The sequence below is a fragment of the Lonchura striata genome, chromosome 21, assembly GCF_046129695.1.
Source record: "Lonchura striata isolate bLonStr1 chromosome 21, bLonStr1.mat, whole genome shotgun sequence".
NCBI lineage: Eukaryota > Metazoa > Chordata > Aves > Passeriformes > Estrildidae > Lonchura > Lonchura striata.
This window is the reverse complement of record NC_134623.1, coordinates 7,803,280-7,827,401: the sequence shown is the minus strand read 5'-3', so window position 1 is coordinate 7,827,401 and position 24,122 is coordinate 7,803,280.

The window sequence follows — 24,122 nt, the reverse complement described above, 5'->3', positions numbered from 1 at the left end:
CTTCATTTCTGCAGTTGCCATCGAGGTCTCTGCATGTCGGAGACTCAGAGGACGAGCACGAGTTTCCCAGGAGGGGCTGCATCAGGACGAATTCAAAACTCAGGAAAATTGTCCTGGAACACCTTCCCTAAGGATGCTAGAATGGAATTGAAGAGGCAGGCGAGCGGCCACCACGGTCCTCTAGCAGTCCTTAGGGTGCGCGCAGAAGGCCGGTGCTCTGCGGCTTCGTTCTTCGCCCTCGTACAAGCTACCGCTCTCTCCGGCTCCCGGAGCAGGAGAAGCGGCTGCTTCGCGCACACAACAGCGGAGCGGCAGCCGTACGCTCCGAAGCGCTGCTTCAGCCGAAAGACGCCGGCCACCGGCGCTTAGCTTCGGACAGCTCCGGAGAGCCGTAGTGTGCGTCTGCACTAGACTGCATGATAACGAAAAGCTTTGCCAGTGTGTCTCGCAGGGAGATAGCTTAGGAGCGCAGCGCACTTATGCCTCCCTTGTCCAGAAACACGATTTTACTGCACACTCCAAAAACAATGCTCTTTCCAGGGCAATATATAAGCTGCTTTCTGACGGCCGTGATCTTTCGATTACTCTTGCCCAGCTCGTTGTTTTAACGTGCACGTGCCGTCCTGGCATTCAGTGCACAGTGAAAGCAATCGCAAAAGTCCAGCAGCTGCTGACTCCCAAACACAAGGCGCTGGCTATGTTCTTGCTTCTCGACAACTCAACGCAGCCCTTCATTTCTGCAGCTGCCATCGAGTTCTCTGCATCTCGAGCCTTCGGAAACGAGCACGGGTTTCCCAAGAGGGGCTTCATCAGGACGAAGTCAAAACCCAGGAAAATTGTCTCGGAGCACCTTCAATAAAGCATGCCAGCAGTGCATTGAAAAGGCAGGGAGCTTTAGCCACCGTCCTCTAGCAGTCGCAAGGCTGTGCACACAATGTCGTCTCTCTGCCGCAACGTTCTTCGCCCTCGTACAAGCTACAGCTCTGTCCGGCTCCCGGAGCAGGAGAAGCGGCTGCTTCGCGCACACAACAGCGGAGCGGCAGCCGTACGCTCCGAAGCGCTGCTTCAGCCGAAAGACGCCGGCCACCGGCGCTTGGCTTCGGACAGCTCCGGAGAGCCGTAGTGTGCGTCTGCACTAAACTGCATCATAGCGAAAAGCTTTGGCAGTGTGTCTCGCAGGGAGATAGCTTAGGAGCGCAGCGCACTTATGCCTCCCTTGTCCAAAAACACGATTTTACTGCACACTCCAAAAATAGTGCTCTTTCCTGGGCAATACGTAAGCTGCTATCTAGCGGCCGTGATTTTTCGGCTACTCTTGCTCAGCTAGTTGTTTTAACGTGCACAGGCCGTCCTGGCTTTCAGTGCACAGTGATAGCAATCGCAAAAGTCTAGCAGCTGCTGACTTCCAAACACAAGGCGCTGGCTATGTTCTTGCTTCTCGACAACTCAAGGCAGCCCTTCATTTCTGCAGTTGCCATCGAGGTCTCTGCATGTCGGAGACTCAGAGGACGAGCACGAGTTTCCCAGGAGGGGCTGCATCAGGACGAATTCAAAACTCAGGAAAATTGTCCTGGAACACCTTCCCTAAGGATGCTAGAATGGAATTGAAGAGGCAGGCGAGCGGCCACCACGGTCCTCTAGCAGTCCTTAGGGTGCGCGGAGAAGCCGGGTGCTCTGCGGCTTCGTTCTTCGCCCTCGTACAAGCTACCGCTCTCTCCGGCTCCCGGAGCAGGAGAAGCGGCTGCTTCGCGCACACAACAGCGGAGCGGCAGCCGTACGCTCCGAAGCGCTGCTTCAGCCGAAAGACGCCGGCCACCGGCGCTTGGCTTCGGACAGCTCCGGAGAGCCGTAGTGTGCGTCTGCACTAAACTGCATGATAGCGAAAAGCTTTGCCAGTGTGTCTCGCAGGGAGATAGCTTAGAAGCGCAGCGCACTTTTGCCTCCCTTGTCCAGAAACACGATTTTACTGCACACTCCAAAAACAATGCTCTTTCCAGGGCAATATATAAGCTGCTTTCTGACGGCCGTGATCTTTCGATTACTCTTGCCCAGCTCGTTGTTTTAACGTGCACGTGCCGTCCTGGCATTCAGTGCACAGTGAAAGCAATCGCAAAAGTCCAGCAGCTGCTGACTCCCAAACACAAGGCGCTGGCTATGTTCTTGCTTCTCGACAACTCAACGCAGCCCTTCATTTCTGCAGCTGCCATCGAGTTCTCTGCATCTCGAGCCTTCGGAAACGAGCACGAGTTTCCCAAGAGGGGCTTCATCAGGACGAAGTCAAAACCCAGGAAAATTGTCTCGGAGCACCTTCAATAAAGCATGCCAGCAGTGCATTGAAAAGGCAGGGAGCTTTAGCCACCGTCCTCTAGCAGTCGCAAGGCTGTGCACACAATGTCGTCTCTCTGCAGCAACGTTCTTCGCCCTCGTACAAGCTACAGCTCTGTCCGGCTCCCGGAGCAGGAGAAGCGGCTGCTTCGCGCACACAACAGCGGAGCGGCAGCCGTACGCTCCGAAGCGCTGCTTCAGCCGAAAGACGCCGGCCACCGGCGCTTGGCTTCGGACAGCTCCGGAGAGCCGTAGTGTGCGTCTGCACTAGACTGCATGATAGCGAAAAGCTTTGGCAGTGTGTCTCGCAGAGAGATAGCTTAGGAGCGCAGCGCACTTATGCCTCCCTTGTCCAAAAACACGATTTTACTGCACACTCCAAAAATAGTGCTCTTTCCTGGGCAATACGTAAGCTGCTATCTAGCGGCCGTGATTTTTCGGCTACTCTTGCTCAGCTAGTTGTTTTAACGTGCACAGGCCGTCCTGGCTTTCAGTGCACAGTGAAAGCAATCGCAAAAGTCTAGCAGATGCTGACTTCCAAACACCAGGCGCTGGCTATGTTCTTGCTTCTCGACAACTCAAGGCAGCCCTTCATTTCTGCAGTTGCCATCGAGGTCTCTGCATGTCGGAGACTCAGAGGACGAGCACGAGTTTCCCAGGAGGGGCTGCATCAGGACGAATTCAAAACTCAGGAAAATTGTCCTGGAACACCTTCCCTAAGGATGCTAGAATGGAATTGAAGAGGCAGGCGAGCGGCCACCACGGTCCTCTAGCAGTCCTTAGGGTGCGCGCAGAAGGCCGGTGCTCTGCGGCTTCGTTCTTCGCCCTCGTACAAGCTACCGCTCTCTCCGGCTCCCGGAGCAGGAGAAGCGGCTGCTTCGCGCACACAAGAGCGGAGCGGCAGCCGTACGCTCCGAAGCGCTGCTTCAGCCGAAAGACGCCGGCCACCGGCGCTTAGCTTCGGACAGCGCCGGAGAGCCGTAGTGTGCGTCTGCACTAGACTGCATGATAACGAAAAGCTTTGCCAGTGTGTCTCGCAGGGAGATAGCTTAGGAGCGCAGCGCACTTATGCCTCCCTTGTCCAGAAACACGATTTTACTGCACACTCCAAAAACAATGCTCTTTCCAGGGCAATATATAAGCTGCTTTCTGACGGCCGTGATCTTTCGATTACTCTTGCCCAGCTCGTTGTTTTAACGTGCACGTGCCGTCCTGGCATTCAGTGCACAGTGAAAGCAATCGCAAAAGTCCAGCAGCTGCTGACTCCCAAACACAAGGCGCTGGCTATGTTCTTGCTTCTCGACAACTCAACGCAGCCCTTCATTTCTGCAGCTGCCATCGAGTTCTCTGCATCTCGAGCCTTCGGAAACGAGCACGGGTTTCCCAAGAGGGGCTTCATCAGGACGAAGTCAAAACCCAGGAAAATTGTCTCGGAGCACCTTCAATAAAGCATGCCAGCAGTGCATTGAAAAGGCAGGGAGCTTTAGCCACCGTCCTCTAGCAGTCGCAAGGCTGTGCACACAATGTCGTCTCTCTGCCGCAACGTTCTTCGCCCTCGTACAAGCTACAGCTCTGTCCGGCTCCCGGAGCAGGAGAAGCGGCTGCTTCGCGCACACAACAGCGGAGCGGCAGCCGTACGCTCCGAAGCGCTGCTTCAGCCGAAAGACGCCGGCCACCGGCGCTTGGCTTCGGACAGCTCCGGAGAGCCGTAGTGTGCGTCTGCACTAAACTGCATCATAGCGAAAAGCTTTGGCAGTGTGTCTCGCAGGGAGATAGCTTAGGAGCGCAGCGCACTTATGCCTCCCTTGTCCAAAAACACGATTTTACTGCACACTCCAAAAATAGTGCTCTTTCCTGGGCAATACGTAAGCTGCTATCTAGCGGCCGTGATTTTTCGGCTACTCTTGCTCAGCTAGTTGTTTTAACGTGCACAGGCCGTCCTGGCTTTCAGTGCACAGTGATAGCAATCGCAAAAGTCTAGCAGCTGCTGACTTCCAAACACAAGGCGCTGGCTATGTTCTTGCTTCTCGACAACTCAACGCAGCCCTTCATTTCTGCAGTTGCCATCGAGGTCTCTGCATGTCGGAGACTCAGAGGACGAGCACGAGTTTCCCAGGAGGGGCTGCATCAGGACGAATTCAAAACTCAAGAAAATTGTCCTGGAACACCTTCCCTAAGGATGCTAGAATGGAATTGAAGAGGCAGGCGAGCGGCCACCACGGTCCTCTAGCAGTCCTTAGGGTGCGCGCAGAAGGCCGGTGCTCTGCGGCTTCGTTCTTCGCCCTCGTACAAGCTACCGCTCTCTCCGGCTCCCGGAGCAGGAGAAGCGGCTGCTTCGCGCACACAACAGCGGAGCGGCAGCCGTACGCTCCGAAGCGCTGCTTCAGCCGAAAGACGCCGGCCACCGGCGCTTGGCTTCGGACAGCTCCGGAGAGCCGTAGTGTGCGTCTGCACTAAACTGCATCATAGCGAAAAGCTTTGCCAGTGTGTCTCGCAGGGAGATAGCTTAGAAGCGCAGCGCACTTTTGCCTCCCTTGTCCAGAAACACGATTTTACTGCACACTCCAAAAACAATGCTCTTTCCAGGGCAATATATAAGCTGCTTTCTGACGGCCGTGATCTTTCGATTACTCTTGCCCAGCTAGTTGTTTTAACGTGCACAGGCCGTCCTGGCTTTCAGTGCACAGTGATAGCAATCGCAAAAGTCTAGCAGCTGCTGACTTCCAAACACAAGGCGCTGGCTATGTTCTTGCTTCTCGACAACTCAACGCAGCCCTTCATTTCTGCAGTTGCCATCGAGGTCTCTGCATGTCGGAGACTCAGAGGACGAGCACGAGTTTCCCAGGAGGGGCTGCATCAGGACGAATTCAAAACTCAGGAAAATTGTCCTGGAACACCTTCCCTAAGGATGCTAGAATGGAATTGAAGAGGCAGGCGAGCGGCCACCACGGTCCTCTAGCAGTCCTTAGGGTGCGCGCAGAAGGCCGGTGCTCTGCGGCTTCGTTCTTCGCCCTCGTACAAGCTACCGCTCTCTCCGGCTCCCGGAGCAGGAGAAGCGGCTGCTTCGCGCACACAACAGCGGAGCGGCAGCCGTACGCTCCGAAGCGCTGCTTCAGCCGAAAGACGCCGGCCACCGGCGCTTGGCTTCGGACAGCTCCGGAGAGCCGTAGTGTGCGTCTGCACTAGACTGCATGATAACGAAAAGCTTTGCCAGTGTGTCTCGCAGGGAGATAGCTTAGGAGCGCAGCGCACTTATGCCTCCCTTGTCCAGAAACACGATTTTACTGCACACTCCAAAAACAATGCTCTTTCCAGGGCAATATATAAGCTGCTTTCTGACGGCCGTGATCTTTCGATTACTCTTGCCCAGCTCGTTGTTTTAACGTGCACGTGCCGTCCTGGCATTCAGTGCACAGTGAAAGCAATCGCAAAAGTCCAGCAGCTGCTGACTCCCAAACACAAGGCGCTGGCTATGTTCTTGCTTCTCGACAACTCAACGCAGCCCTTCATTTCTGCAGCTGCCATCGAGTTCTCTGCATCTCGAGCCTTCGGAAACGAGCACGAGTTTCCCAAGAGGGGCTTCATCAGGACGAAGTCAAAACCCAGGAAAATTGTCTCGGAGCACCTTCAATAAAGCATGCCAGCAGTGCATTGAAAAGGCAGGGAGCTTTAGCCACCGTCCTCTAGCAGTCGCAAGGCTGTGCACACAATGTCGTCTCTCTGCCGCAACGTTCTTCGCCCTCGTGCAAGCTACAGCTCTGTCCGGCTCCCGGAGCAGGAGAAGCGGCTGCTTCGCGCACACAACAGCGGAGCGGCAGCCCTACGCTCCGAAGCGCTGCTTCAGCCGAAAGACGCCGGCCACCGGCCCTTGGCTTCGGACAGCTCCGGAGAGCCGTAGTGTGCGTCTGCACTAAACTGCATGATAGCGAAAAGCTTTGGCAGTGTGTCTCGCAGGGAGATAGCTTAGGAGCGCAGCGCACTTATGCCTCCCTTGTCCAAAAACACGATTTTACTGCACACTCCAAAAATAGTGCTCTTTCCTGGGCAATACGTAAGCTGCTATCTAGCGGCCGTGATTTTTCGGCTACTCTTGCTCAGCTAGTTGTTTTAACGTGCACAGGCCGTCCTGGCTTTCAGTGCACAGTGATAGCAATCGCAAAAGTCTAGCAGCTGCTGACTTCCAAACACCAGGCGCTGGCTATGTTCTTGCTTCTCGACAACTCAAGGCAGCCCTTCATTTCTGCAGTTGCCATCGAGGTCTCTGCATGTCGGAGACTCAGAGGACGAGCACGAGTTTCCCAGGAGGGGCTGCATCAGGACGAATTCAAAACTCAGGAAAATTGTCCTGGAACACCTTCCCTAAGGATGCTAGAATGGAATTGAAGAGGCAGGCGAGCGGCCACCACGGTCCTCTAGCAGTCCTTAGGGTGCGCGCAGAAGGCCGGTGCTCTGCGGCTTCGTTCTTCGCCCTCGTACAAGCTACCGCTCTCTCCGGCTCCCGGAGCAGGAGAAGCGGCTGCTTCGCGCACACAACAGCGGAGCGGCAGCCGTACGCTCCGAAGCGCTGCTTCAGCCGAAAGACGCCGGCCACCGGCGCTTAGCTTCGGACAGCGCCGGAGAGCCGTAGTGTGCGTCTGCACTAGACTGCATGATAACGAAAAGCTTTGCCAGTGTGTCTCGCAGGGAGATAGCTTAGGAGCGCAGCGCACTTATGCCTCCCTTGTCCAGAAACACGATTTTACTGCACACTCCAAAAACAATGCTCTTTCCAGGGCAATATATAAGCTGCTTTCTGACGGCCGTGATCTTTCGATTACTCTTGCCCAGCTCGTTGTTTTAACGTGCACGTGCCGTCCTGGCATTCAGTGCACAGTGAAAGCAATCGCAAAAGTCCAGCAGCTGCTGACTCCCAAACACAAGGCGCTGGCTATGTTCTTGCTTCTCGACAACTCAACGCAGCCCTTCATTTCTGCAGCTGCCATCGAGTTCTCTGCATCTCGAGCCTTCGGAAACGAGCACGAGTTTCCCAAGAGGGGCTTCATCAGGACGAAGTCAAAACCCAGGAAAATTGTCTCGGAGCACCTTCAATAAAGCATGCCAGCAGTGCATTGAAAAGGCAGGGAGCTTTAGCCACCGTCCTCTAGCAGTCGCAAGGCTGTGCACACAATGTCGTCTCTCTGCAGCAACGTTCTTCGCCCTCGTACAAGCTACAGCTCTGTCCGGCTCCCGGAGCAGGAGAAGCGGCTGCTTCGCGCACACAACAGCGGAGCGGCAGCCGTACGCTCCGAAGCGCTGCTTCAGCCGAAAGACGCCGGCCACCGGCGCTTGGCTTCGGACAGCTCCGGAGAGCCGTAGTGTGCGTCTGCACTAAACTGCATCATAGCGAAAAGCTTTGGCAGTGTGTCTCGCAGGGAGATAGCTTAGAAGCGCAGCGCACTTTTGCCTCCCTTGTCCAGAAACACGATTTTACTGCACACTCCAAAAATAGTGCTCTTTCCTGGGCAATACGTAAGCTGCTATCTAGCGGCCGTGATTTTTCGGCTACTCTTGCTCAGCTAGTTGTTTTAACGTGCACAGGCCGTCCTGGCTTTCAGTGCACAGTGATAGCAATCGCAAAAGTCTAGCAGCTGCTGACTTCCAAACACAAGGCGCTGGCTATGTTCTTGCTTCTCGACAACTCAAGGCAGCCCTTCATTTCTGCAGTTGCCATCGAGGTCTCTGCATGTCGGAGACTCAGAGGACGAGCACGAGTTTCCCAGGAGGGGCTGCATCAGGACGAATTCAAAACTCAGGAAAATTGTCCTGGAACACCTTCCCTAAGGATGCTAGAATGGAATTGAAGAGGCAGGCGAGCGGCCACCACGGTCCTCTAGCAGTCCTTAGGGTGCGCGCAGAAGGCCGGTGCTCTGCGGCTTCGTTCTTCGCCCTCGTACAAGCTACCGCTCTCTCCGGCTCCCGGAGCAGGAGAAGCGGCTGCTTCGCGCACACAACAGCGGAGCGGCAGCCGTACGCTCCGAAGCGCTGCTTCAGCCGAAAGACGCCGGCCACCGGCGCTTAGCTTCGGACAGCTCCGGAGAGCCGTAGTGTGCGTCTGCACTAGACTGCATGATAACGAAAAGCTTTGGCAGTGTGTCTCGCAGGGAGATAGCTTAGGAGCGCAGCGCACTTATGCCTCCCTTGTCCAGAAACACGATTTTACTGCACACTCCAAAAACAATGCTCTTTCCAGGGCAATATATAAGCTGCTTTCTGACGGCCGTGATCTTTCGATTACTCTTGCCCAGCTCGTTGTTTTAACGTGCACGTGCCGTCCTGGCATTCAGTGCACAGTGAAAGCAATCGCAAAAGTCCAGCAGCTGCTGACTCCCAAACACAAGGCGCTGGCTATGTTCTTGCTTCTCGACAACTCAAGGCAGCCCTTCATTTCTGCAGTTGCCATCGAGGTCTCTGCATGTCGGAGACTCAGAGGACGAGCACGAGTTTCCCAGGAGGGGCTGCATCAGGACGAATTCAAAACTCAGGAAAATTGTCCTGGAACACCTTCCCTAAGGATGCTAGAATGGAATTGAAGAGGCAGGCGAGCGGCCACCACGGTCCTCTAGCAGTCCTTAGGGTGCGCGCAGAAGGCCGGTGCTCTGCGGCTTCGTTCTTCGCCCTCGTACAAGCTACCGCTCTCTCCGGCTCCCGGAGCAGGAGAAGCGGCTGCTTCGCGCACACAACAGCGGAGCGGCAGCCGTACGCTCCGAAGCGCTGCTTCAGCCGAAAGACGCCGGCCACCGGCGCCTAGCTTCGGACAGCGCCGGAGAGCCGTAGTGTGCGTCTGCACTAGACTGCATGATAACGAAAAGCTTTGCCAGTGTGTCTCGCAGGGAGATAGCTTAGGAGCGCAGCGCACTTATGCCTCCCTTGTCCAGAAACACGATTTTACTGCACACTCCAAAAACAATGCTCTTTCCAGGGCAATATATAAGCTGCTTTCTGACGGCCGTGATCTTTCGATTACTCTTGCCCAGCTCGTTGTTTTAACGTGCACGTGCCGTCCTGGCATTCAGTGCACAGTGAAAGCAATCGCAAAAGTCCAGCAGCTGCTGACTCCCAAACACAAGGCGCTGGCTATGTTCTTGCTTCTCGACAACTCAACGCAGCCCTTCATTTCTGCAGCTGCCATCGAGTTCTCTGCATCTCGAGCCTTCGGAAACGAGCACGAGTTTCCCAAGAGGGGCTTCATCAGGACGAAGTCAAAACCCAGGAAAATTGTCTCGGAGCACCTTCAATAAAGCATGCCAGCAGTGCATTGAAAAGGCAGGGAGCTTTAGCCACCGTCCTCTAGCAGTCGCAAGGCTGTGCACACAATGTCGTCTCTCTGCAGCAACGTTCTTCGCCCTCGTACAAGCTACAGCTCTGTCCGGCTCCCGGAGCAGGAGAAGCGGCTGCTTCGCGCACACAACAGCGGAGCGGCAGCCGTACGCTCCGAAGCGCTGCTTCAGCCGAAAGACGCCGGCGACCGGCGCTTGGCTTCGGACAGCTCCGGAGAGCCGTAGTGTGCGTCTGCACTAAACTGCATGATAGCGAAAAGCTTTGGCAGTGTGTCTCGCAGGGAGATAGCTTAGGAGCGCAGCGCACTTATGCCTCCCTTGTCCAAAAACACGATTTTACTGCACACTCCAAAAATAGTGCTTTTTCCTGGGCAATACGTAAGCTGCTATCTAGCGGCCGTGATTTTTCGGCTACTCTTGCTCAGCTAGTTGTTTTAACGTGCACAGGCCGTCCTGGCTTTCAGTGCACAGTGATAGCAATCGCAAAAGTCTAGCAGCTGCTGACTCCCAAACACAAGGCGCTGGCTATGTTCTTGCTTCTCGACAACTCAACGCAGCCCTTCATTTCTGCAGTTGCCTTCGAGGTCTCTGCATGTCGGAGACTCAGAGGACGAGCACGAGTTTCCCAGGAGGGGCTGCATCAGGACGAATTCAAAACTCAGGAAAATTGTCCTGGAACACCTTCCCTAAGGATGCTAGAATGGAATTGAAGAGGCAGGCGAGCGGCCACCACGGTCCTCTAGCAGTCCTTAGGGTGCGCGCAGAAGGCCGGTGCTCTGCGGCTTCGTTCTTCGCCCTCGTACAAGCTACCGCTCTCTCCGGCTCCCGGAGCAGGAGAAGCGGCTGCTTCGCGCACACAACAGCGGAGCGGCAGCCGTACGCTCCGAAGCGCTGCTTCAGCCGAAAGACGCCGGCCACCGGCGCTTGGCTTCGGACAGCTCCGGAGAGCCGTAGTGTGCGTCTGCACTAGACTGCATGATAGCGAAAAGCTTTGCCAGTGTGTCTCGCAGGGAGATAGCTTAGAAGCGCAGCGCACTTTTGCCTCCCTTGTCCAGAAACACGATTTTACTGCACACTCCAAAAACAATGCTCTTTCTAGGGCAATATATAAGCTGCTTTCTGACGGCCGTGATCTTTCGATTACTCTTGCCCAGCTCGTTGTTTTAACGTGCACATGCCGTCCTGGCATTCAGTGCACAGTGAAAGCAATCGCAAAAGTCCAGCAGCTGCTGACTCCCAAACACAAGGCGCTGGCTATGTTCTTGCTTCTCGACAACTCAACGCAGCCCTTCATTTCTGCAGCTGCCATCGAGTTCTCTGCATCTCGAGCCTTCGGAAACGAGCACGAGTTTCCCAAGAGGGGCTTCATCAGGACGAAGTCAAAACCCAGGAAAATTGTCTCGGAGCACCTTCAATAAAGCATGCCAGCAGTGCATTGAAAAGGCAGGGAGCTTTAGCCACCGTCCTCTAGCAGTCGCAAGGCTGTGCACACAATGTCGTCTCTCTGCAGCAACGTTCTTCGCCCTCGTACAAGCTACAGCTCTGTCCGGCTCCCGGAGCAGGAGAAGCGGCTGCTTCGCGCACACAAGAGCGGAGCGGCAGCCGTACGCTCCGAAGCGCTGCTTCAGCCGAAAGACGCCGGCGACCGGCGCTTGGCTTCGGACAGCTCCGGAGAGCCGTAGTGTGCGTCTGCACTAAACTGCATGATAGCGAAAAGCTTTGGCAGTGTGTCTCGCAGAGAGATAGCTTAGGAGCGCAGCGCACTTATGCCTCCCTTGTCCAAAAACACGATTTTACTGCACACTCCAAAAATAGTGCTCTTTCCTGGGCAATACGTAAGCTGCTATCTAGCGGCCGTGATTTTTCGGCTACTCTTGCTCAGCTAGTTGTTTTAACGTGCACAGGCCGTCCTGGCTTTCAGTGCACAGTGAAAGCAATCGCAAAAGTCTAGCAGATGCTGACTTCCAAACACCAGGCGCTGGCTATGTTCTTGCTTCTCGACAACTCAAGGCAGCCCTTCATTTCTGCAGTTGCCATCGAGGTCTCTGCATGTCGGAGACTCAGAGGACGAGCACGAGTTTCCCAGGAGGGGCTGCATCAGGACAAATTCAAAACTCAGGAAAATTGTCCTGGAACACCTTCCCTAAGGATGCTAGAATGGAATTGAAGAGGCAGGCGAGCGGCCACCACGGTCCTCTAGCAGTCCTTAGGGTGCGCGCAGAAGGCCGGTGCTCTGCGGCTTCGTTCTTCGCCCTCGTACAAGCTACAGCTCTGTCCGGCTCCCGGAGCAGGAGAAGCGGCTGCTTCGCGCACACAAGAGCGGAGCGGCAGCCGTACGCTCCGAAGCGCTGCTTCAGCCGAAAGACGCCGGCCACCGGCGCTTAGCTTCGGACAGCGCCGGAGAGCCGTAGTGTGCGTCTGCACTAGACTGCATGATAACGAAAAGCTTTGCCAGTGTGTCTCGCAGGGAGATAGCTTAGGAGCGCAGCGCACTTATGCCTCCCTTGTCCAGAAACACGATTTTACTGCACACTCCAAAAACAATGCTCTTTCCAGGGCAATATATAAGCTGCTTTCTGACGGCCGTGATCTTTCGATTACTCTTGCCCAGCTCGTTGTTTTAACGTGCACGTGCCGTCCTGGCATTCAGTGCACAGTGAAAGCAATCGCAAAAGTCCAGCAGCTGCTGACTCCCAAACACAAGGCGCTGGCTATGTTCTTGCTTCTCGACAACTCAACGCAGCCCTTCATTTCTGCAGCTGCCATCGAGTTCTCTGCATCTCGAGCCTTCGGAAACGAGCACGAGTTTCCCAAGAGGGGCTTCATCAGGACGAAGTCAAAACCCAGGAAAATTGTCTCGGAGCACCTTCAATAAAGCATGCCAGCAGTGCATTGAAAAGGCAGGGAGCTTTAGCCACCGTCCTCTAGCAGTCGCAAGGCTGTGCACACAATGTCGTCTCTCTGCAGCAACGTTCTTCGCCCTCGTACAAGCTACAGCTCTGTCCGGCTCCCGGAGCAGGAGAAGCGGCTGCTTCGCGCACACAACAGCGGAGCGGCAGCCGTACGCTCCGAAGCGCTGCTTCAGCCGAAAGACGCCGGCGACCGGCGCTTGGCTTCGGACAGCTCCGGAGAGCCGTAGTGTGCGTCTGCACTAGACTGCATGATAGCGAAAAGCTTTGGCAGTGTGTCTCGCAGGGAGATAGCTTAGGAGCGCAGCGCACTTATGCCTCCCTTGTCCAAAAACACGATTTTACTGCACACTCCAAAAATAGTGCTTTTTCCTGGGCAATACGTAAGCTGCTATCTAGCGGCCGTGATTTTTCGGCTACTCTTGCTCAGCTAGTTGTTTTAACGTGCACAGGCCGTCCTGGCATTCAGTGCACAGTGATAGCAATCGCAAAAGTCTAGCAGCTGCTGACTCCCAAACACAAGGCGCTGGCTATGTTCTTGCTTCTCGACAACTCAACGCAGCCCTTCATTTCTGCAGTTGCCTTCGAGGTCTCTGCATGTCGGAGACTCAGAGGACGAGCACGAGTTTCCCAGGAGGGGCTGCATCAGGACGAATTCAAAACTCAGGAAAATTGTCCTGGAACACCTTCCCTAAGGATGCTAGAATGGAATTGAAGAGTCAGGCGAGCGGCCACCACGGTCCTCTAGCAGTCCTTAGGGTGCGCGCAGAAGGCCGGTGCTCTGCGGCTTCGTTCTTCGCCCTCGTACAAGCTACCGCTCTCTCCGGCTCCCGGAGCAGGAGAAGCGGCTGCTTCGCGCACACAACAGCGGAGCGGCAGCCGTACGCTCCGAAGCGCTGCTTCAGCCGAAAGACGCCGGCCACCGGCGCTTGGCTTCGGACAGCGCCGGAGAGCCGTAGTGTGCGTCTGCACTAGACTGCATGATAGCGAAAAGCTTTGCCAGTGTGTCTCGCAGGGAGATAGCTTAGAAGCGCAGCGCACTTTTGCCTCCCTTGTCCAGAAACACGATTTTACTGCACACTCCAAAAATAGTGCTCTTTCCTGGGCAATACGTAAGCTGCTATCTAGCGGCCGTGATTTTTCGGCTACTCTTGCTCAGCTAGTTGTTTTAACGTGCACAGGCCGTCCTGGCTTTCAGTGCACAGTGATAGCAATCGCAAAAGTCTAGCAGCTGCTGACTTCCAAACACAAGGCGCTGGCTATGTTCTTGCTTCTCGACAACTCAAGGCAGCCCTTCATTTCTGCAGTTGCCATCGAGGTCTCTGCATGTCGGAGACTCAGAGGACGAGCACGAGTTTCCCAGGAGGGGCTGCATCAGGACGAATTCAAAACTCAGGAAAATTGTCCTGGAACACCTTCCCTAAGGATGCTAGAATGGAATTGAAGAGGCAGGCGAGCGGCCACCACGGTCCTCTAGCAGTCCTTAGGGTGCGCGCAGAAGGCCGGTGCTCTGCGGCTTCGTTCTTCGCCCTCGTACAAGCTACCGCTCTGTCCGGCTCCCGGAGCAGGAGAAGCGGCTGCTTCGCGCACACAACAGCGGAGCGGCAGCCGTACGCTCCGAAGCGCTGCTTCAGCCGAAAGACGCCGGCCACCGGCGCTTGGCTTCGGACAGCTCCGGAGAGCCGTAGTGTGCGTCTGCACTAAACTGCATGATAGCGAAAAGCTTTGCCAGTGTGTCTCGCAGGGAGATAGCTTAGAAGCGCAGCGCACTTTTGCCTCCCTTGTCCAGAAACACGATTTTACTGCACACTCCAAAAACAATGCTCTTTCCAGGGCAATATATAAGCTGCTTTCTGACGGCCGTGATCTTTCGATTACTCTTGCCCAGCTCGTTGTTTTAACGTGCACATGCCGTCCTGGCATTCAGTGCACAGTGAAAGCAATCGCAAAAGTCCAGCAGCTGCTGACTCCCAAACACAAGGCGCTGGCTATGTTCTTGCTTCTCGACAACTCAACGCAGCCCTTCATTTCTGCAGCTGCCATCGAGTTCTCTGCATCTCGAGCCTTCGGAAACGAGCACGAGTTTCCCAAGAGGGGCTTCATCAGGACGAAGTCAAAACCCAGGAAAATTGTCTCGGAGCACCTTCAATAAAGCATGCCAGCAGTGCATTGAAAAGGCAGGGAGCTTTAGCCACCGTCCTCTAGCAGTCGCAAGGCTGTGCACACAATGTCGTCTCTCTGCAGCAACGTTCTTCGCCCTCGTACAAGCTACAGCTCTGTCCGGCTCCCGGAGCAGGAGAAGCGGCTGCTTCGCGCACACAAGAGCGGAGCGGCAGCCGTACGCTCCGAAGCGCTGCTTCAGCCGAAAGACGCCGGCCACCGGCGCTTGGCTTCGGACAGCTCCGGAGAGCCGTAGTGTGCGTCTGCACTAAACTGCATGATAGCGAAAAGCTTTGGAAGTGTGTCTCGCAGAGAGATAGCTTAGGAGCGCAGCGCACTTATGCCTCCCTTGTCCAAAAACACGATTTTACTGCACACTCCAAAAATAGTGCTCTTTCCTGGGCAATACGTAAGCTGCTATCTAGCGGCCGTGATTTTTCGGCTACTCTTGCTCAGCTAGTTGTTTTAACGTGCACAGGCCGTCCTGGCTTTCAGTGCACAGTGAAAGCAATCGCAAAAGTCTAGCAGATGCTGACTTCCAAACACCAGGCGCTGGCTATGTTCTTGCTTCTCGACAACTCAAGGCAGCCCTTCATTTCTGCAGTTGCCATCGAGGTCTCTGCATGTCGGAGACTCAGAGGACGAGCACGAGTTTCCCAGGAGGGGCTGCATCAGGACAAATTCAAAACTCAGGAAAATTGTCCTGGAACACCTTCCCTAAGGATGCTAGAATGGAATTGAAGAGGCAGGCGAGCGGCCACCACGGTCCTCTAGCAGTCCTTAGGGTGCGCGCAGAAGGCCGGTGCTCTGCGGCTTCGTTCTTCGCCCTCGTACAAGCTACCGCTCTCTCCGGCTCCCGGAGCAGGAGAAGCGGCTGCTTCGCGCACACAACAGCGGAGCGGCAGCCGTACGCTCCGAAGCGCTGCTTCAGCCGAAAGACGCCGGCCACCGGCGCTTAGCTTCGGACAGCTCCGGAGAGCCGTAGTGTGCGTCTGCACTAGACTGCATGATAACGAAAAGCTTTGCCAGTGTGTCTCGCAGGGAGATAGCTTAGGAGCGCAGCGCACTTATGCCTCCCTTGTCCAGAAACACGATTTTACTGCACACTCCAAAAACAATGCTCTTTCCAGGGCAATATATAAGCTGCTTTCTGACGGCCGTGATCTTTCGATTACTCTTGCCCAGCTCGTTGTTTTAACGTGCACGTGCCGTCCTGGCATTCAGTGCACAGTGAAAGCAATCGCAAAAGTCCAGCAGCTGCTGACTTCCAAACACAAGGCGCTGGCTATGTTCTTGCTTCTCGACAACTCAACGCAGCCCTTCATTTCTGCAGTTGCCATCGAGGTCTCTGCATGTCGGAGACTCAGAGGACGAGCACGAGTTTCCCAGGAGGGGCTGCATCAGGACGAATTCAAAACTCAGGAAAATTGTCCTGGAACACCTTCCCTAAGGATGCTAGAATGGAATTGAAGAGGCAGGCGAGCGGCCACCACGGTCCTCTAGCAGTCCTTAGGGTGCGCGCAGAGGGCCGGTGCTCTGCGGCTTCGTTCTTCGCCCTCGTACAAGCTACCGCTCTCTCCGGCTCCCGGAGCAGGAGAAGCGGCTGCTTCGCGCACACAACAGCGGAGCGGCAGCCGTACGCTCCGAAGCGCTGCTTCAGCCGAAAGACGCCGGCCACCGGCGCTTAGCTTCGGACAGCTCCGGAGAGCCGTAGTGTGCGTCTGCACTAGACTGCATGATAACGAAAAGCTTTGCCAGTGTGTCTCGCAGGGAGATAGCTTAGGAGCGCAGGGCACTTATGCCTCCCTTGTCCAGAAACACGATTTTACTGCACACTCCAAAAACAATGCTCTTTCCAGGGCAATATATAAGCTGCTTTCTGACGGCCGTGATCTTTCGATTACTCTTGCCCAGCTCGTTGTTTTAACGTGCACGTGCCGTCCTGGCATTCAGTGCACAGTGAAAGCAATCGCAAAAGTCCAGCAGCTGCTGACTCCCAAACACAAGGCGCTGGCTATGTTCTTGCTTCTCGACAACTCAACGCAGCCCTTCATTTCTGCAGCTGCCATCGAGTTCTCTGCATCTCGAGCCTTCGGAAACGAGCACGAGTTTCCCAAGAGGGGCTTCATCAGGACGAAGTCAAAACCCAGGAAAATTGTCTCGGAGCACCTTCAATAAAGCATGCCAGCAGTGCATTGAAAAGGCAGGGAGCTTTAGCCACCGTCCTCTAGCAGTCGCAAGGCTGTGCACACAATGTCGTCTCTCTGCCGCAACGTTCTTCGCCCTCGTACAAGCTACAGCTCTGTCCGGCTCCCGGAGCAGGAGAAGCGGCTGCTTCGCGCACACAACAGCGGAGCGGCAGCCCTACGCTCCGAAGCGCTGCTTCAGCCGAAAGACGCCGGCCACCGGCCCTTGGCTTCGGACAGCTCCGGAGAGCCGTAGTGTGCGTCTGCACTAAACTGCATGATAGCGAAAAGCTTTGCCAGTGTGTCTCGCAGGGAGATAGCTTAGGAGCGCAGCGCACTTATGCCTCCCTTGTCCAAAAACACGATTTTACTGCACACTCCAAAAATAGTGCTCTTTCCTGGGCAATACGTAAGCTGCTATCTAGCGGCCGTGATTTTTCGGCTACTCTTGCTCAGCTAGTTGTTTTAACGTGCACAGGCCGTCCTGGCTTTCAGTGCACAGTGATAGCAATCGCAAAAGTCTAGCAGCTGCTGACTTCCAAACACCAGGCGCTGGCTATGTTCTTGCTTCTCGACAACTCAACGCAGCCCTTCATTTCTGCAGTTGCCATCGAGGTCTCTGCATGTCGGAGACTCAGAGGACGAGCACGAGTTTCCCAGGAGGGGCTGCATCAGGACGAATTCAAAACTCAGGAAAATTGTCCTGGAACACCTTCCCTAAGGATGCTAGAATGGAATTGAAGAGGCAGGCGAGCGGCCACCACGGTCCTCTAGCAGTCCTTAGGGTGCGCGCAGAAGGCCGGTGCTCTGCGGCTTCGTTCTTCGCCCTCGTACAAGCTACCGCTCTCTCCGGCTCCCGGAGCAGGAGAAGCGGCTGCTTCGCGCACACAACAGCGGAGCGGCAGCCGTACGCTCCGAAGCGCTGCTTCAGCCGAAAGACGCCGGCCACCGGCGCTTAGCTTCGGACAGCGCCGGAGAGCCGTAGTGTGCGTCTGCACTAGACTGCATGATAACGAAAAGCTTTGCCAGTGTGTCTCGCAGGGAGATAGCTTAGGAGCGCAGCGCACTTATGCCTCCCTTGTCCAGAAACACGATTTTACTGCACACTCCAAAAACAATGCTCTTTCCAGGGCAATATATAAGCTGCTTTCTGACGGCCGTGATCTTTCGATTACTCTTGCCCAGCTCGTTGTTTTAACGTGCACGTGCCGTCCTGGCATTCAGTGCACAGTGAAAGCAATCGCAAAAGTCCAGCAGCTGCTGACTCCCAAACACAAGGCGCTGGCTATGTTCTTGCTTCTCGACAACTCAACGCAGCCCTTCATTTCTGCAGCTGCCATCGAGTTCTCTGCATCTCGAGCCTTCGGAAACGAGCACGGGTTTCCCAAGAGGGGCTTCATCAGGACGAAGTCAAAACCCAGGAAAATTGTCTCGGAGCACCTTCAATAAAGCATGCCAGCAGTGCATTGAAAAGGCAGGGAGCTTTAGCCACCGTCCTCTAGCAGTCGCAAGGCTGTGCACACAATGTCGTCTCTCTGCCGCAACGTTCTTCGCCCTCGTACAAGCTACAGCTCTGTCCGGCTCCCGGAGCAGGAGAAGCGGCTGCTTCGCGCACACAAGAGCGGAGCGGCAGCCGTACGCTCCGAAGCGCTGCTTCAGCCAAAAGACGCCGGCCACCGGCGCTTGGCTTCGGACAGCTCCGGAGAGCCGTAGTGTGCGTCTGCACTAGACTGCATGATAGCGAAAAGCTTTGCCAGTGTGTCTCGCAGGGAGATAGCTTAGGAGCGCAGCGCACTTATGCCTCCCTTGTCCAAAAACACGATTTTACTGCACACTCCAAAAATAGTGCTCTTTCCTGGGCAATACGTAAGCTGCTATCTAGCGGCCGTGATTTTTCGGCTACTCTTGCTCAGCTAGTTGTTTTAACGTGCACAGGCCGTCCTGGCTTTCAGTGCACAGTGAAAGCAATCGCAAAAGTCTAGCAGATGCTGACTTCCAAACACCAGGCGCTGGCTATGTTCTTGCTTCTCGACAACTCAAGGCAGCCCTTCATTTCTGCAGTTGCCATCGAGGTCTCTGCATGTCGGAGACTCAGAGGACGAGCACGAGTTTCCCAGGAGGGGCTGCATCAGGACGAATTCAAAACTCAGGAAAATTGTCCTGGAACACCTTCCCTAAGGATGCTAGAATGGAATTGAAGAGGCAGGCGAGCGGCCACCACGGTCCTCTAGCAGTCCTTAGGGTGCGCGCAGAAGGCCGGTGCTCTGCGGCTTCGTTCTTCGCCCTCGTACAAGCTACCGCTCTCTCCGGCTCCCGGAGCAGGAGAAGCGGCTGCTTCGCGCACACAACAGCGGAGCGGCAGCCGTACGCTCCGAAGCGCTGCTTCAGCCGAAAGACGCCGGCCACCGGCGCTTAGCTTCGGACAGCGCCGGAGAGCCGTAGTGTGCGTCTGCACTAGACTGCATGATAACGAAAAGCTTTGCCAGTGTGTCTCGCAGGGAGATAGCTTAGGAGCGCAGCGCACTTATGCCTCCCTTGTCCAGAAACACGATTTTACTGCACACTCCAAAAACAATGCTCTTTCCAGGGCAATATATAAGCTGCTTTCTGACGGCCGTGATCTTTCGATTACTCTTGCCCAGCTCGTTGTTTTAACGTGCACGTGCCGTCCTGGCATTCAGTGCACAGTGAAAGCAATCGCAAAAGTCCAGCAGCTGCTGACTTCCAAACACAAGGCGCTGGCTATGTTCTTGCTTCTCGACAACTCAACGCAGCCCTTCATTTCTGCAGCTGCCATCGAGTTCTCTGCATCTCGAGCCTTCGGAAACGAGCACGGGTTTCCCAAGAGGGGCTTCATCAGGACGAAGTCAAAACCCAGGAAAATTGTCTCGGAGCACCTTCAATAAAGCATGCCAGCAGTGCATTGAAAAGGCAGGGAGCTTTAGCCACCGTCCTCTAGCAGTCGCAAGGCTGTGCACACAATGTCGTCTCTCTGCCGCAACGTTCTTCGCCCTCGTACAAGCTACAGCTCTGTCCGGCTCCCGGAGCAGGAGAAGCGGCTGCTTCGCGCACACAACAGCGGAGCGGCAGCCGTACGCTCCGAAGCGCTGCTTCAGCCGAAAGACGCCGGCCACCGGCGCTTGGCTTCGGACAGCTCCGGAGAGCCGTAGTGTGCGTCTGCACTAAACTGCATCATAGCGAAAAGCTTTGCCAGTGTGTCTCGCAGGGAGATAGCTTAGGAGCGCAGCGCACTTATGCCTCCCTTGTCCAAAAACACGATTTTACTGCACACTCCAAAAATAGTGCTCTTTCCTGGGCAATACGTAAGCTGCTATCTAGCGGCCGTGATTTTTCGGCTACTCTTGCTCAGCTAGTTGTTTTAACGTGCACAGGCCGTCCTGGCTTTCAGTGCACAGTGATAGCAATCGCAAAAGTCTAGCAGCTGCTGACTTCCAAACACAAGGCGCTGGCTATGTTCTTGCTTCTCGACAACTCAACGCAGCCCTTCATTTCTGCAGTTGCCATCGAGGTCTCTGCATGTCGGAGACTCAGAGGACGAGCACGAGTTTCCCAGGAGGGGCTGCATCAGGACGAATTCAAAACTCAGGAAAATTGTCCTGGAACACCTTCCCTAAGGATGCTAGAATGGAATTGAAGAGGCAGGCGAGCGGCCACCACGGTCCTCTAGCAGTCCTTAGGGTGCGCGCAGAAGGCCGGTGCTCTGCGGCTTCGTTCTTCGCCCTCGTACAAGCTACCGCTCTCTCCGGCTCCCGGAGCAGGAGAAGCGGCTGCTTCGCGCACACAACAGCGGAGCGGCAGCCGTACGCTCCGAAGCGCTGCTTCAGCCGAAAGACGCCGGCCACCGGCGCTTGGCTTCGGACAGCTCCGGAGAGCCGTAGTGTGCGTCTGCACTAAACTGCATGATAGCGAAAAGCTTTGCCAGTGTGTCTCGCAGGGAGATAGCTTAGAAGCGCAGCGCACTTTTGCCTCCCTTGTCCAGAAACACGATTTTACTGCACACTCCAAAAACAATGCTCTTTCCAGGGCAATATATAAGCTGCTTTCTGACGGCCGTGATCTTTCGATTACTCTTGCCCAGCTAGTTGTTTTAACGTGCACAGGCCGTCCTGGCTTTCAGTGCACAGTGATAGCAATCGCAAAAGTCTAGCAGCTGCTGACTTCCAAACACAAGGCGCTGGCTATGTTCTTGCTTCTCGACAACTCAACGCAGCCCTTCATTTCTGCAGTTGCCATCGAGGTCTCTGCATGTCGGAGACTCAGAGGACGAGCACGAGTTTCCCAGGAGGGGCTGCATCAGGACGAATTCAAAACTCAGGAAAATTGTCCTGGAACACCTTCCCTAAGGATGCTAGAATGGAATTGAAGAGGCAGGCGAGCGGCCACCACGGTCCTCTAGCAGTCCTTAGGGTGCGCGCAGAGGGCCGGTGCTCTGCGGCTTCGTTCTTCGCCCTCGTACAAGCTACCGCTCTCTCCGGCTCCCGGAGCAGGAGAAGCGGCTGCTTCGCGCACACAACAGCGGAGCGGCAGCCGTACGCTCCGAAGCGCTGCTTCAGCCGAAAGACGCCGGCCACCGGCGCTTAGCTTCGGACAGCTCCGGAGAGCCGTAGTGTGCGTCTGCACTAGACTGCATGATAACGAAAAGCTTTGCCAGTGTGTCTCGCAGGGAGATAGCTTAGGAGCGCAGGGCACTTATGCCTCCCTTGTCCAGAAACACGATTTTACTGCACACTCCAAAAACAATGCTCTTTCCAGGGCAATATATAAGCTGCTTTCTGACGGCCGTGATCTTTCGATTACTCTTGCCCAGCTCGTTGTTTTAACGTGCACGTGCCGTCCTGGCATTCAGTGCACAGTGAAAGCAATCGCAAAAGTCCAGCAGCTGCTGACTCCCAAACACAAGGCGCTGGCTATGTTCTTGCTTCTCGACAACTCAACGCAGCCCTTCATTTCTGCAGCTGCCATCGAGTTCTCTGCATCTCGAGCCTTCGGAAACGAGCACGAGTTTCCCAAGAGGGGCTTCATCAGGACGAAGTCAAAACCCAGGAAAATTGTCTCGGAGCACCTTCAATAAAGCATGCCAGCAGTGCATTGAAAAGGCAGGGAGCTTTAGCCACCGTCCTCTAGCAGTCGCAAGGCTGTGCACACAATGTCGTCTCTCTGCCGCAACGTTCTTCGCCCTCGTACAAGCTACAGCTCTGTCCGGCTCCCGGAGCAGGAGAAGCGGCTGCTTCGCGCACACAACAGCGGAGCGGCAGCCCTACGCTCCGAAGCGCTGCTTCAGCCGAAAGACGCCGGCCACCGGCCCTTGGCTTCGGACAGCTCCGGAGAGCCGTAGTGTGCGTCTGCACTAAACTGCATGATAGCGAAAAGCTTTGCCAGTGTGTCTCGCAGGGAGATAGCTTAGGAGCGCAGCGCACTTATGCCTCCCTTGTCCAAAAACACGATTTTACTGCACACTCCAAAAATAGTGCTCTTTCCTGGGCAATACGTAAGCTGCTATCTAGCGGCCGTGATTTTTCGGCTACTCTTGCTCAGCTAGTTGTTTTAACGTGCACAGGCCGTCCTGGCTTTCAGTGCACAGTGATAGCAATCGCAAAAGTCTAGCAGCTGCTGACTTCCAAACACCAGGCGCTGGCTATGTTCTTGCTTCTCGACAACTCAACGCAGCCCTTCATTTCTGCAGTTGCCATCGAGGTCTCTGCATGTCGGAGACTCAGAGGACGAGCACGAGTTTCCCAGGAGGGGCTGCATCAGGACGAATTCAAAACTCAGGAAAATTGTCCTGGAACACCTTCCCTAAGGATGCTAGAATGGAATTGAAGAGGCAGGCGAGCGGCCACCACGGTCCTCTAGCAGTCCTTAGGGTGCGCGCAGAAGGCCGGTGCTCTGCGGCTTCGTTCTTCGCCCTCGTACAAGCTACCGCTCTCTCCGGCTCCCGGAGCAGGAGAAGCGGCTGCTTCGCGCACACAACAGCGGAGCGGCAGCCGTACGCTCCGAAGCGCTGCTTCAGCCGAAAGACGCCGGCCACCGGCGCTTAGCTTCGGACAGCGCCGGAGAGCCGTAGTGTGCGTCTGCACTAGACTGCATGATAACGAAAAGCTTTGGCAGTGTGTCTCGCAGGGAGATAGCTTAGGAGCGCAGCGCACTTATGCCTCCCTTGTCCAGAAACACGATTTTACTGCACACTCCAAAAACAATGCTCTTTCCAGGGCAATATATAAGCTGCTTTCTGACGGCCGTGATCTTTCGATTACTCTTGCCCAGCTCGTTGTTTTAACGTGCACGTGCCGTCCTGGCATTCAGTGCACAGTGAAAGCAATCGCAAAAGTCCAGCAGCTGCTGACTCCCAAACACAAGGCGCTGGCTATGTTCTTGCTTCTCGACAACTCAACGCAGCCCTTCATTTCTGCAGCTGCCATCGAGTTCTCTGCATCTCGAGCCTTCGGAAACGAGCACGGGTTTCCCAAGAGGGGCTTCATCAGGACGAAGTCAAAACCCAGGAAAATTGTCTCGGAGCACCTTCAATAAAGCATGCCAGCAGTGCATTGAAAAGGCAGGGAGCTTTAGCCACCGTCCTCTAGCAGTCGCAAGGCTGTGCACACAATGTCGTCTCTCTGCAGCAACGTTCTTCGCCCTCGTACAAGCTACAGCTCTGTCCGGCTCCCGGAGCAGGAGAAGCGGCTGCTTCGCGCACACAACAGCGGAGCGGCAGCCGTACGCTCCGAAGCGCTGCTTCAGCCGAAAGACGCCGGCCACCGGCGCTTGGCTTCGGACAGCTCCGGAGAGCCGTAGTGTGCGTCTGCACTAAACTGCATGATAGCGAAAAGCTTTGCCAGTGTGTCTCGCAGGGAGATAGCTTAGAAGCGCAGCGCACTTTTGCCTCCCTTGTCCAGAAACACGATTTTACTGCACACTCCAAAAATAGTGCTCTTTCCTGGGCAATACGTAAGCTGCTATCTAGCGGCCGTGATTTTTCGGCTACTCTTGCTCAGCTAGTTGTTTTAACGTGCACAGGCCGTCCTGGCTTTCAGTGCACAGTGATAGCAATCGCAAAAGTCTAGCAGCTGCTGACTTCCAAACACAAGGCGCTGGCTATGTTCTTGCTTCTCGACAACTCAAGGCAGCCCTTCATTTCTGCAGTTGCCATCGAGGTCTCTGCATGTCGGAGACTCAGAGGACGAGCACGAGTTTCCCAGGAGGGGCTG